Raw genomic sequence first — 13,907 nt, 5'->3', positions numbered from 1 at the left:
GAAGTTAGAAATGCTATTAATAAACTAAAAAATAAAATGTCTTGTGGTATTGACAGAATTCCAGACAAGGTAATCAAACACAATTCTACCAGTATAGATACTAACCTAGCTGACATTATTAATACTTCTTTCATCAAAACTAAAACTCTCCATAGTAAAGCCACTACACAAAAAGGATAGTACAGCTGACATAAATAATTATAGGCCAGTGTCATTATTGTCAGGTTTCTCTAAAGTAATAGAAAGAGTAATGTATGAAAGGCTAGCTGACTTTCTGAATAAAAATAAAATACTGACTAATGCTCAAAATGGGTTTAGAAAGAACAGGTCCACAGAAACAGCAGTCTTCCAATTCATGAAAATGGTCCTAAATGCCTTGGACAAGAATGAGTTAAGCTGCGGGATATTCTTAGATTTATCTAAAGCGTTTGATCTAATCAGCCATGATTTATTGCTTATGAAACTAGAATTTTATGGGGTCCGGGGACTTGCCTTCAAATGGTTCAAGTCTTATCTCTCGGATAGACAACAGAAAGTACAAATATACCATGAAGGCAAAGAGTATCTTTCTGACTTCAAAAAAACTAGCTATGGAGTGCCCCAAGGTTCCGTGTTAGGCCCTCTGTTGTTCTTAGTGTTTATAAATGATTTGCCAAAGCATCTGACAGTGGCAGAAACGGTGATGTTCGCTGATGACACTAGCATTTTCATAAAAGGATCCACCGAGGATAATCTACAACAGAGTGTCTCAAGGACAATAAATGAGACAGGAAAATGGTTTAGTGATAATGCGTTGATCATAAATAAGGATAAAACAGCATTGATGAATTTCAGTAATATTAAAAGTAAAACTAGAAGAACAGTAAAAGCTGAGCTAGGGAGCTATGTTATTGCACAAGCTCCACATACAAAATTCCTAGGTATATGGGTGGATGAGCACTTGAGATGGGAAAAGCATCTAGAAGCTTTGTGTAAAAAACTAAGTAAATGCTGCTATGTGCTTAGAATGCTTCGGGACTGTTGCAACACTGAATCATTGCTGTGTGCCTATTATGCTTATATGAACAGTTTGCTTAGATATGGTGTGATCTTCTGGGGAAATACAGGTATGGCAAAACAAGCTTTCAAACTTCAAAAAAGGGCTATTAGAATAATGAAAGGGGTTCCCAGTAGAATGTCATGCAGGGAAATATTTAAAGAATTTAAAATAATGACTCTTCCTAGCTTATTCATATATGAATGTGTCTGCTTTCTGAAAACTCACCAGGAATTTTCAACAGTAAATAATCAGATTCATAAACACGAAACAAGAAATAGAGATGATTTTCACAGAGAGGCCCACAAAGGAGCACTATACCAAAAAAGTGTCAACTACCAGCCCAAAATACTTTTTAATGCATTGCCTGCTGCAATAAAGAAAATTAAAGAATGTCATAAATTCAAAGTAGATCTTAAACAATTTTTAATAAGAAACAGTTTTTACAACATTGATGAATATCTAAATATGGGAAAGTAACATTATTTATATAAAGTGAAGTAAAATACTTGTATTTATTATGCAAATTTTTGTAACACATTAAATAACAGAAATTATATTGTAATTGTCTAATAGGGGACAGTAAGATTATTTATATAAAGTGATGTAAAATATTTGGATTTATTATGCAAGTTTTTGCAACACATAAAATATCAGAAACTATATTGTAATTGACTACATCCATACAATGTATATTGTTAACGGATGAATAAAGAGATTGATTGATTGATTGATTTCTTTACTATGACTCTTTCGTGTTTTTGTGTTTGCAGCCCAGTATCTTTGTTTTTCCTGTAACAAGTATCCAGTCTTCTTCTAATGTGTTGTGTGTGTGTGTGTGTGTGTGTGTTGCAAAATATGGAAACTTACACTACCCAGCAAAAGTTTCTTTTAAAAAGCTAACAAGTATTTCTGTTATGTGCTCTATTTTAGCTTGTCATGATAAGGAGATGGACCATCTTTGTAAAAAAATGACTGTGTTAACATTTATCTGTCAGTAATGGGGCTAGCATCCTCATAACACAACACATCAAAGACTGTGTTTCCAATATCTGTTCATCCTCAGTGTCCCACCATACAGAACCTGCTATTTTAGTCCACAAGGCTTGACTGCATGTACTCATGTAGTGTTACACATATAAAATACTCCAATAGGTGTCACTTACAAACACCTTGCATGGGTGCATACCTGGTGCTGGACCATAATATGAACACAATGAGGACCTTAATTAAAAGTAAACCCACCAAGGTTTCCACGGAGAACATAAAGGTATACATGCCAGTGATGGACGATGGTGTGGGCTGGTAAACATACTGTCCGTTTCCTGCTTGATCACAGTGTACTTATTTGCTTAAGCAGACTTGTACATGAAAAACTGTCACAAAATCGATTTTTTAATTTTTGTCTTACAAAATTCTCTGTACTTTTCTGAATGAGAAAGAGTTTACTTCCAGGAAATAGAACACAGAAAGTACCAAAATTAGAGGAATTTAAAAGCAGCTCCACACAGCATGACGTCCCCATGGCGCAGAGTTAACTCTTTTAAAAATAAAGTTTTGCTCTCATTTGTTTTGTTTTTATGATTTTTTTAGTCCCTTAAGTTGGATAACCTGCAAAAGCTTTATGGTTGCTTACCTTACAGATAGTTACAGATAGTTTATACATTGCTGTTGTTTTGGTGCAAATATTTTGTTTACAATGAAGTAATTGTGTGCATGAGTTTCTTATTCCCTCGAAAGCAAATGGAAGAATTAAGAAGTTCAGTGTTAAACAACATTAATTAACTCTGCTAATACTGAAATACATGATGCAACACTTGAATCAGGTTCAGCTATCCCAAGTGCTCTGAAACTAAAACTGAAATATATGGACAATGGGCTTGACAGCATTAATGCTGATAATATAGAGATACCAACTGCTGATTCAGGTTGTTATACTGTTGAACTCTCTGCTCTAACTAATAAATAAAGCTTTGCAATGTAAGGAATGTGGCAATAGTGGTGTGAACATAGTTGAGGAGATACATGCTAGCAGAGGTTGTGCATCAAAATTATGAATTGTTAGTAATTTTTGTGATTTAAGCAAATGTGAGTATGCTTGTGGCATAACTAAACAGAGAGTATTTAACACAATCATTAAACTTGCTTATGTTATGTCAAGTATAGGCAAACACTACAGACATGCACAAACTTTCTGTGCTGTTATGGACTTACCTCCCTCTACAAGGTTTCACAGGTACAATAAAGTTATTCTACAGACTTTACAAGAAGTAGCAAATGATAATATGAAAAATCCTGTTCATTAAAGTGTAGAATTGAATGACAGCAATACATGTATGTTTGCAGCCCTGGCTTCATCCTGACAACAAAGATGCCCTAGCTCACTAAATGGCGTAGTGACAGCTACCTCCTTGGACAACGGTGCTCATTAATGTGGAATGTATTACGAAGTACTATCATGGCTGTACTAGTGGAAATGAAAAATCATAAATGTTTGATTAATTTTAGTGGTTATAGTGGAGGGATGGAATCTGAAGGTGTTGTGAAGATATTTCACAGGTCAGTAGAGATATAATGTGTGATGTATGCATCTTACCAAGAAGATGGAGACTCAGAAGGGTACCAGAAAGTTTGTGAATCATTTCCTTATGCTGACACAAAAATTGAAAAAATAGAATGTGTTGGACATGTCCAGAAAAGGTTAGGTACATGACTGAGGAACTTGAAGAGGAATTTGAAGGGAAAGAAATCAGCTGATGGTAACTGCATTAGTGGATGTGGTCAGCTTACAGACAAAGAAATAGACAGGTTGCAGTATTATTATGGACAAGTCATCAGACAAAATAAAAATACCTTGAGGGAATGAAAAATTCAGTATGGGCTACCTTCTTTCATAAATCCTCCTCAGGTTACAACCCACGTGGCCACCGGTTGGCTGTTACGTCAGGTGATACCTACCACCATAAACATTCTTTGCCATTTGCTATAATAGAAGTTATAAAACCTATATATAGTGATATTAGTGACACAAGATTATTAGAGAAATGTTTACACAGTAGGACTCAAAATCCAAATGAAAGTTTCAACAACTGAATATGGGAGCAGATACAAAAAAAAAAATGTTACATCAAGGCTTCATGTTATGGAACTGATGGAGTGCCTGGTGGACCTAATATGCATAGAGTTCTAATAGCAACTGACGAAACTAGACTCTTCAATGCAGAAAAATTAGTTTTTGGAAGCCACCACAAAAGCAAGAATAATAGGAAGAAGTGTGAAAAAGAGAAGAGAGGAGGAAAAACTTAGGAAACAAGATGAATATGGACCTGGGGTGCATTGGTCCATGCACGTTCAATAGAAAAAGCAAGTTTTTACTTTAACTTGAATTTCCCGAGAGTTAAATTATTTCATGTTCTGGTGCACTTTCTATTAAAAATAGAGATCTGAAATTTTGTATACTGCCTTAAAACATGCTTAACTAAAAAGTATACTAATCTAGTGACTTAACTTTGAAAATAAAATGCTTTTTTGAAGAAAAACCCTAAATTCATTTCTAAAATTTTCTATAATCAAACTTAAAACTTGTTTGTACCACTATTTATGACAGTACCATCTTTTCAGTAGCCTGCTGTAAAGATAACAGTGTAAAGAACTTACAGGAAAAAATAAATCCTCTACTTTTTTTTATATTTTGAGTAATGTGTACCTATGATGTATTAAATAATCAGCATGACATAGTAACTTCATAAAAAGAAAGAGGTATATGAAAGAGTGGTGTTCTTCTTCAGTACCAGGAGACATAATTTAATGCAGTCACACACAATAATAATTACTCTCTTTAAATTAAGAAAGTTTTTCCATTACATCACTCACATGCTACTCTTACATATTATGCAACTTGGAAAATGCCATCAATGATTCCATTCACATTTATGAAACAGGAAACAGAAAACTATTCTACAGTTTCAAAAAATAGAGAATAAATTCTAGTTTATTTGGTGTAGTGTAAAACAGGAGATGCTGTAGGACAATGTAGAGTCACAGATAAGGTGTGCGTCAGTGGTTCCACAGCCAAAAGTTCATACGACGTGTTGCTGTTCCTTCCTGGAGGGTGCACACACTGTGCAGGCAAGCACACAAATGCCAACTACCCACTACCGAAGGCAAATCCACCAGAGTGCAGAAAGTTTTGGTGACATACACATCATGAGCTGACTGTGATAAATTTAAGGACACAATAGCTCAACAGTGTATCATGCTCTACAAAACGAAGTGTGACAGCTCCACTCAACATCTGAAATAAGTGCACATGGGGGGGGGGGGGGGGGGGGCTGACAAAGATTAATATTAGATATTGGTGCATGCTAATGTGAGTCACACTGCTGAGCATCAGGACTTGTTTCAGTGCTTCTGTGAATTGTGAAATGGATAAAACGAAGGAGCAACAACTTTGCATCAAGTTCTGTTTCAAGTTGAAGGGCACTTCAGCTGAAACATACTGCATGTCACCAGAGACATTTAGTGACAGTACACTGAGACAAGCAAGAACATTTGAGTGTTTCAAGTACTTGAATGAAGGGCAAGAACCTGTGGAATATGAGAAAAATTCTGGTGAACCGTCAACATTGATAACTCTGAAAACTACCATGCAAGTGTGTAACATGATTCATGAAGACCGTGGGCAGACAATTCATGATATTTGTGATGGGCTGGAGGCTGTCATAAAGTACATATCAACAAATTCTAGGCAAGAACTGAACATGAAATGAATTACATGAAAGTTTGTCCCTCACCTTCTCTGCATCAACCATTGAAACTTCAGGATTCAGACACGTACTGAGCTGCAACGAAGAGTTGAAGACTGTCCAGAACTCTTATGTAGAGTCATATCAAGTGATGAATCATGGGTCTATGGTTATGAGGCATGAAACAAAGCAGCAATCATCACAATGGAAAACACCATTTTCTCCAAGGCCGAAGAAAGCTCAACAAGTCCGCAGCAACATGAAGTCAATGTTGATAAGTTTTTTGACATTCAGGAAATAGTCAATAAGGAGTTTGTTCTACCTAGTCAGAATGTCAATTGGCAGTTTTACAAACAAGGTTTTGAGGTGAATGAGGGAAAATATTTTATGCCAACAGCCAGAGCCATGGGGAAAAAAATGACTGATTGATGCACCATGGCAATGCATGCATGCACACCTTGCTTGTTATGAAGGAATTCCTGGTAAAAAAAAAAAAAAAAAAAAAAAAAAAAAAAAAAAAAAAAAAAAAAAACGTGGCAATGGTCCCCCACCTTCCCTACTCACCATATCTAGCCTCAAGTGACTTCCATCTGTTCCTGATGATGAAAATTATCTTCCAATGGTGGCGTTTTGATTCGACTGAAGAAATTCAAATGGAATTGCAACGGATGCTGAAAACTCTTCACCCTGTGGACTTCCAGTAGAGCTTCCAAAAATGGAAAAATGCTGGGATCATTGCATATGTCTTTCAGGTGACTACTTTGAGAATGTCGAAGGACATTCAGGTGTAAGAATAGTTTTCTGATTTGTAAAATGACATTCTCAGATATTTTGTGTAGCACCTCATACATAACATTAGTTATATCATCAGACTAATATAAGCCTAATAACAGAAATGTAAAATGTTTATACACATAGTGAGAAGGATATAGTCCATATACTATACTCTCTAGCACCATTAATAGGAGAAAAATCCATGAGTAGCATATCTATTCAGTAGACTTCAGTGTTGCAAATTATGAATTCACATTAATCTTGCTAAGGAGAGAAAGCGAAATAAAACTATGGAAGTAGTGGATGTTATCATTGAAGCCAATCCAAATTACAATACCTGTAAGATTGGTTACAAAGACATAGCTTCAATCATTATGCTAGGAATGTCAGATGCATCTTACAAGCTATGAGGAAAATAGAATAGACATATGAGAAATCATTGGCATCGTCATACAAACTATGAATGTCATCATTTGAATTATGAGGAGAAATTAAGGAACAAGAAGTGAGTGAATATTAGCGCAGACACATTCTTGAATTACGGTACATGTAATGTGGGTTATGAAGTTATAACTAAATGAGCCAAGTAAAATGAGTGCCAGTTGTATATTATATAAATGCTATCAAACCAATATTCAGTCTGAAAAGGTTACAGCTTGCAAACAAACAAAAAGTGCAATAAATGTGTAAAGATGAATTTGACATACATTGATTGAAGAACCACATTTTAACATATACGAACCTCTAATTATACACCTGTTATGTCCATATACAGACTTTGCTATTAGTCAAATGCCAGAATGAAGCACGAGGTATATTGAGGAGGGGATTTTTTAAAAAAAGAAAAAAAAAGACTTTTTAGACAAATCTGGGTGCACAGTTGTAACATACATTACAAACCATGTTGCTTTTATTTAAGTTTTTTTCTGTTACCATTTCAACAGTGCTGATTTAGAAGTATTAAATTCAATGGTTTTTTTTTCAAGAAGATGTTTCACCAAAGCTGATCAAAACTGAATTGTAAGCCTTGCCCTGATTTACTTGTAAGTACCGGACGGTAACATATAACCTATGTCAAATTCGTGGCTATGCCATTTGATGATATTTAGATCTGTTGTACAAGCTATACATTTTACATAAAATGAAGAAAAGACAACCACTTACTTATAGAGGATTGATATGTGGCACACAGAAACACATGATAGAAAACAGGTAACATTAACTGTTGAGCTCTTGCAATTTTTCTAATAAGAGTACACACATTGACACACACAATTACACAGACTGTATGGTTGTGTGTCTGTGCATGTGTGTGTGTGTGTGTGTGTGTGTGTGTGTGTGTGTGTGTGTGTGTGTGTGTGTGTGTGTACTCTTACCAGAAAAACAGCAAGAGCTCAAAAGATAGTGTTAACTTTTTCTGTGTGCCATGCACCAATTCTGTAAGTGGCTGTATTTCCCTTATTTTGTGTATTTTTCCTTCCAGGAATTTATATTTATGTTATACATTTTTCTTCTCTGTGGTAGGTAATTTTGGTAGGTGCTTCGTAATGACTTCACAGCTGAAACTCGCCAATAGCAGCAAGTAGATGGAAAATTTTACAGCCTACAATGGACAATTCTTTCTTTTGAAATGTGATGTGACTGTGGACCTATCTACAAACAAGATTGACAAAATTCCATATTTCTTCATTTCTTTGAAAATTTTAAGGTGGTGACACAACAGAGACTGTTATTGAAGGTCTGGGCATATGAAATAGATTCACAGATATGTGAGTGGCTAGGATGCTTTTTAAGTGATGCTGCCCTGGACTGAGAGATACATCAGTGACATAGGCATCATCAGGCATTTCCCGAGAAGTGTGACAGGATCTTTTTTGTTCTCTCTACACTTAAATAATCTGACACATAAGGTAAGCAACAATCTGCAGGTGATATTACTGTAATGTTTGCAAGAAATTCACCATTGACTGACTGTAGGAAGAAACAAGATGACTTGAACATAATCTTATTTACTAGCTTCTTTCAGATCAGTATGAAAAACAATCCTGCAATTCTTGACTACAGTATTAATGGCTAGAGGCTTCACACAGGCATCCTGCTAAAATATGTAGGCTGTGTTCAACTTTAGTTTATTAATGCATTTCCACTAAAAGCAGATGCAAATAATCCAACTGCAATTCAGAAAGAAGTGTGAAGTTTATAAGTGTAATATTAGAAAATGAAAGAAACTTCATTAAAACAGACTTCAATACTGAAAGTTGTGAATAATCCCACTACCTAAACCGTCTGCCAAGTACCAAATCTAGTACATATGGAAGCAATTTTTGAAAGCAATCACAAAACATATATTTGGGTAACTCTTTCTTTCCCACAGGTGAATTTTGATTTATGAATTGGCATCTACCTTATTGATAAAGTTTATATAGATCCATATAAAAAAGATGTAAGAATTAGCTTAACTAAAATATTCTGCAATTTGCACTTCCAATCAATTTATAACAAAAATTAAGAACAGTTGTCATAAACATGAGATTTGCAAATTAAAATTTAAAGTATTCTTTGAGGTACACTCTGTTATCTCTTACGTCTCGTTTGACTTCAGTGAAGTATCCACATGATATCTCTCTTGATATCATTCTCCTTTGTACTCAGTGACCAAGCAGCTTCTGCTCAAATGGTCTGATCAACACTGAAAAAATAAATAAAAGACTACAAACTGGTGCCTAGACTCTAAAAATATAAATCATGTAGTGTAACATGTTCACTTATTTCTTCCATAAATGTATACTCAATGTACTTGTACTGACTGTATCATGATGTGACTATCTGCTGTCTATTCCAGGCAGCACACGAAGAGGACATATCTCTTCTTGTATGTTGTTTGTATTCCACTGGCAGAGACTGTATATGATAATCTGAATATATGGTTTAATGCGCATCACTACAATAACCCACACTGAATGCACATATGTAGTAACGTAAAATGACTCCTTTGATAGTTTGAAAATTGAGATGTTCTTATAACCAACCAATTTATCAGATGCACTGGCCTGTTATATTTTGGCTACTTCAGTTGCAAATGCAAATCTAAAGTACTAGAGATTTACGATGACATTGATTAATGGAAATACAGGGAAATTTCATTATATTTCTGTAAAATTGCAACAAAGAACCTGTTTCATCACAGTTCCAGTGACTACAAGTTGGCAAAAGTTAAAAATCTTCAAGTTGATTGCAATTATTGCCAAAGTTTGCTACCTAACAGTACCATAATTTAATTTGATTTCAGATCCACTGCTGTAAATAAGAGCCACATTTGAAAATGAACATTTCTATAATGAGCTTTCATGAACTCTTTTTTTAATTTTGTGTGCTGCTTTGACCATATAAGATGATCAGCACAAAGAACTGAGCTTTCGTAGTAGTAGTAGTAGTAGTAGCAATAGTAGTAGTAGCTTTATTCATCCATAGATCTCTTTTTACAAGATAATTCAACTCAGCTATATTCCACAGACAAGCTTCCTATGGGGCTGAATCATCATCATTTCCAGGAATTTCTCAGAGGTTTGGTTGCTTAGTATGGTCATATTATATATTTACAGAAGTATGTGGCTCATTCAAGATCAGACAGATTTTATAATATAATTAATGAAATCGAAAGCAAAATCTGTTCCAGAACTTGATCATGCCAAATGGGTGGCAGATTTACCACTTTTGGTAGAACTGACTATTCATGTAAGTGACTGAAATAGTTGCCTTCAAGGTAGAAACCTACTTATCAGTACAATGTTCCAAACAATAAATGCATTCCAAATGACGCTGAAATTGCAACACTTTGGCCAACCATGATCCTATACATGGGAAGATTTATGCAGCTATATTTTTTGATTTGGTGAGAGATTTGGAATATCAGTTTTACGATTTTTGAAAAAAATTACATGACATGTTTCACAAACAATGTAGATATGTTGCCAGAAGATTTTCAGATGGAATACCTAGACGTTCAATTAAAGGAAAATTTGATTATGTATCTTTGTTGGTCTTTTATAAATCATATCTGTGCAGAGACAAGTAGGGCCCACCCCTTGCACAGTCATACGCTACATATGTCACCTTCGTTTGGAAGCAAGCACATCTGTGAACAACTATTCTCAGGAGTTAAGCACACAAAGAGTAAAAACAGAACCAAAATCTCAGATGAATGCCTTGAGAACACCCTGTGAGTTTCAGTCACTTTGATTTAATGTGATATTTATATATTAGTTTCCCAAAGTCTAAGTCTCATGTCACATTAATTTTATGATTTTTAACTACTTGTACATCTACTTTTAATGAAATCACATATATAAATTGTCAAACTAATCCCATCTTGGTTCTTTAGAATAAATAAACATAAACTAATTAATTCTAAATCACTTATAAGTGTGAACCGTATACAGCTCCCCCCATTTTTGTTCCTCAGAAGTTACTGTTAGTGTTAAGTATATCATGTGCAGCCCAAAAATACGTGTCTTATTCCAATGTGGCCCAGGAAAGGGTGCAAACAAGGGCAGCTCGTTTTGTATTATCACGTTATAGGGGAGAGAGTGTGGCAGATATGACACACGAGTTGGGATGGAAGTCATTACAGCATAGACGTTTTTCGTCGCGGCAAGACCTTTTTACGAAATTTCAGTCACCAACTTTCTCTTCCGAATGCGAAAATATTTTGTTGAGCCCAACCTACATAGGTAGGAATGATCATCAAAATAAAATAAGAGAAATCAGAGCTCGAAAAGAAGGGTTTAGGTGTTCGTTTTTCCCGCTCGCTGTTCGGGAGTGGAATAGTAGAGAGATAGTATGATTGTGGTTCGATGAACCCTCTGCCAAGCCCTTAAATGTGAATTGCAGAGTAGTCATGTAGATGTAGATGAAAGCTGAAAGGCTGGACACCTCTGGGCTAAAGGCTCTGTTGTTTGGAGAGACTGTAGAGCCATCATTATACCAGACTGCTTGTCAGTCAACACAAATTACTAGAAAAGATTCCAGTAGCTAAGTAATATCCCAGAAGCACTGAGGATGGCAGAGGTTGTGTAGCCTCAGACAGTGGGTTCAGTTTTCGTCCAAGAAGTGTGAAACATTTCAGGAGTAAAGTGAGTGGTGAATTTTGATAATGAAAGTACTATTTTTTATATTTAGGTAAAAGCAAACAGATGAGTAACAGCTAATTGCCAGAATGTTCTCCCATTGTTTTAAGGTAAATAATTATGGCTCTAATACCATAATCCTATTTTAACCCATATAAGTTTTCTGCACACTATCACCTTAAATGTTCCCAGTTATAAAAGGATCTCTGATGCATTCACACAACTGAGGCAGTGAGAACGATATGAGCCCAAAGCACAGGCAAATGGTTTGTGAAAAGCAAAGTTGTAGACAAACTTCCAGTCTCATAGGTCACATCTGTTTTTTAACTACATTCACATTTCATATGAAGAAAATGATCTACCCTATTTATGTCATGAAAAATTAATTTATATTTAGGATTATATTAATACTAGTGTTAATTCACATAATTCACTAGCCTAGTGACATTCTGTCTTTCGACAGTTGTAAGCTTTGTAATTAATGTGTAGCTAAAATCAGTACATAATGAAAAGAAACTAAATGCACCAAACATACAATTATTAGCTGTTCAAACACTTCATAGTCCTATCTATTATAATTTTCATTAAGCACACTCTGTGGCTTGAGGTCCAGATAAAACCACTTATATCTTTCTGATTATGAAATACTACTACTACATTAATGACATACCCAACCTAAGATAGAATCTGAGCAGTGTAGGGCAACAAAACCAAGCTTTGTTCTTTGGGCCATTGTGGAAATCAATGTCCAATAAATTAGTGAGGCAGTTTTTCATAAGTGTTCACATATAGTGTGGGTCTACATATATGAATGAAGCTGGTTCACCATAAGAACAATAGATGTCACAGTCATGCAAACATACTAAAATCTTAGTATTGATTATGATCTAATTTAGGACCTTGTGGTCCTCACTGCCTCAATTCATTTAACATTTAAATCCACATATATGTATTACACAAGTTATCTTTTTCATTTTCATGAGTCCAGCATTTCGACACATAATGAATTATTTGCACCTTGAGGCATGCAGATTGGCTATCAACTAATACGGAATGGCAGCTTCTGCGCTATTGTTAGTGAGATAATAGCTATACACAAATACATAGCTATACACAAATTACTGGTTTACACAACATAATTGGTGAGAGACACATCTGTTCTGTACTAGGATCAGAGGCAACAGATTGCAACCCAAGCACCTGCAATGGCTGGTCATTGGAGCTTAGCCTGAAATTTGCTCATTTACAGAAAAAAATAGTACCCTGTAGTTAACAGTTGATATAGTAGCCTCTACGGAACTCATTGCCTTAATGATTTTCAAAAAGTGTGTCTAAAGCATCTGATATCACTTGGTTCCATTTGTGATGTAAACAGCATGGGATATACACAAGGATATTTACACCATTTGCCATAGTGGTTATACCGAAAAACAAATTTATATCAGATTTTTTCTGCAACTTCTCAATATTACAATAGAATAACAAAAGCATGCTACAAGAATGATATTAGTTGACAACTATTTCTGCCAGATGCTAAGAACACAAACTCCTGACCTCTTTATCAAACCCTGAATTAATCCAATGTATGTGTTAGTTATTACTGATTCTTTGTCTTCCAAGAGAATAAAATATTACTTTAATGTCAGCTAATATTATCTTGTCGTTAAGCAAAATTGTGAACTACTGAGTCATAATCACATTTTCATAACTACACATTAAAAGTTGTCTGTAACTTGAAAGCAAGTAGAAAAGTTATTTATAAATTGGTTGCTAAGCAAAAATAACTTACTCGACACTAAAATTATCATACAAAGGAACTTTACTCACCAAAATTTTATTAAGAGATGAGAAAAATGTAGTACACATTCACCTAAGAAGCCTTGTAGTCGTAATTTGTGGGATCTCTAGGGCCTGAATAAGACCCTCTAATCCATAAAATTTTCATTAAACCCATATGATGCAGTTAAGGATGAAATGACAGTTGTCTTCATTACTTCATGGATATCTGTTGTGGTGCTGTACATGCACATGAGAAAACTGAAATGTAAAGTTTAAACATCAGAGTATACAAATTATTTTTATATAGTGCAGTTATTATAGAAATTACAGATACTCACATTAGATGTTTTAAACAGAAGTTCCAAAATTTTCTTCTTTGAGATGACACCTTATGATCAGATGTAGTGACATATGTGATTTCTTTGTAGGTTTGCCACCACTATCATC

This window comes from Schistocerca gregaria, chromosome X (assembly GCF_023897955.1).
Source record: "Schistocerca gregaria isolate iqSchGreg1 chromosome X, iqSchGreg1.2, whole genome shotgun sequence".
NCBI lineage: Eukaryota > Metazoa > Arthropoda > Insecta > Orthoptera > Acrididae > Schistocerca > Schistocerca gregaria.
The sequence above is the reverse complement of the archived record's forward strand: the minus strand, read 5'-3'. Positions refer to the sequence as shown.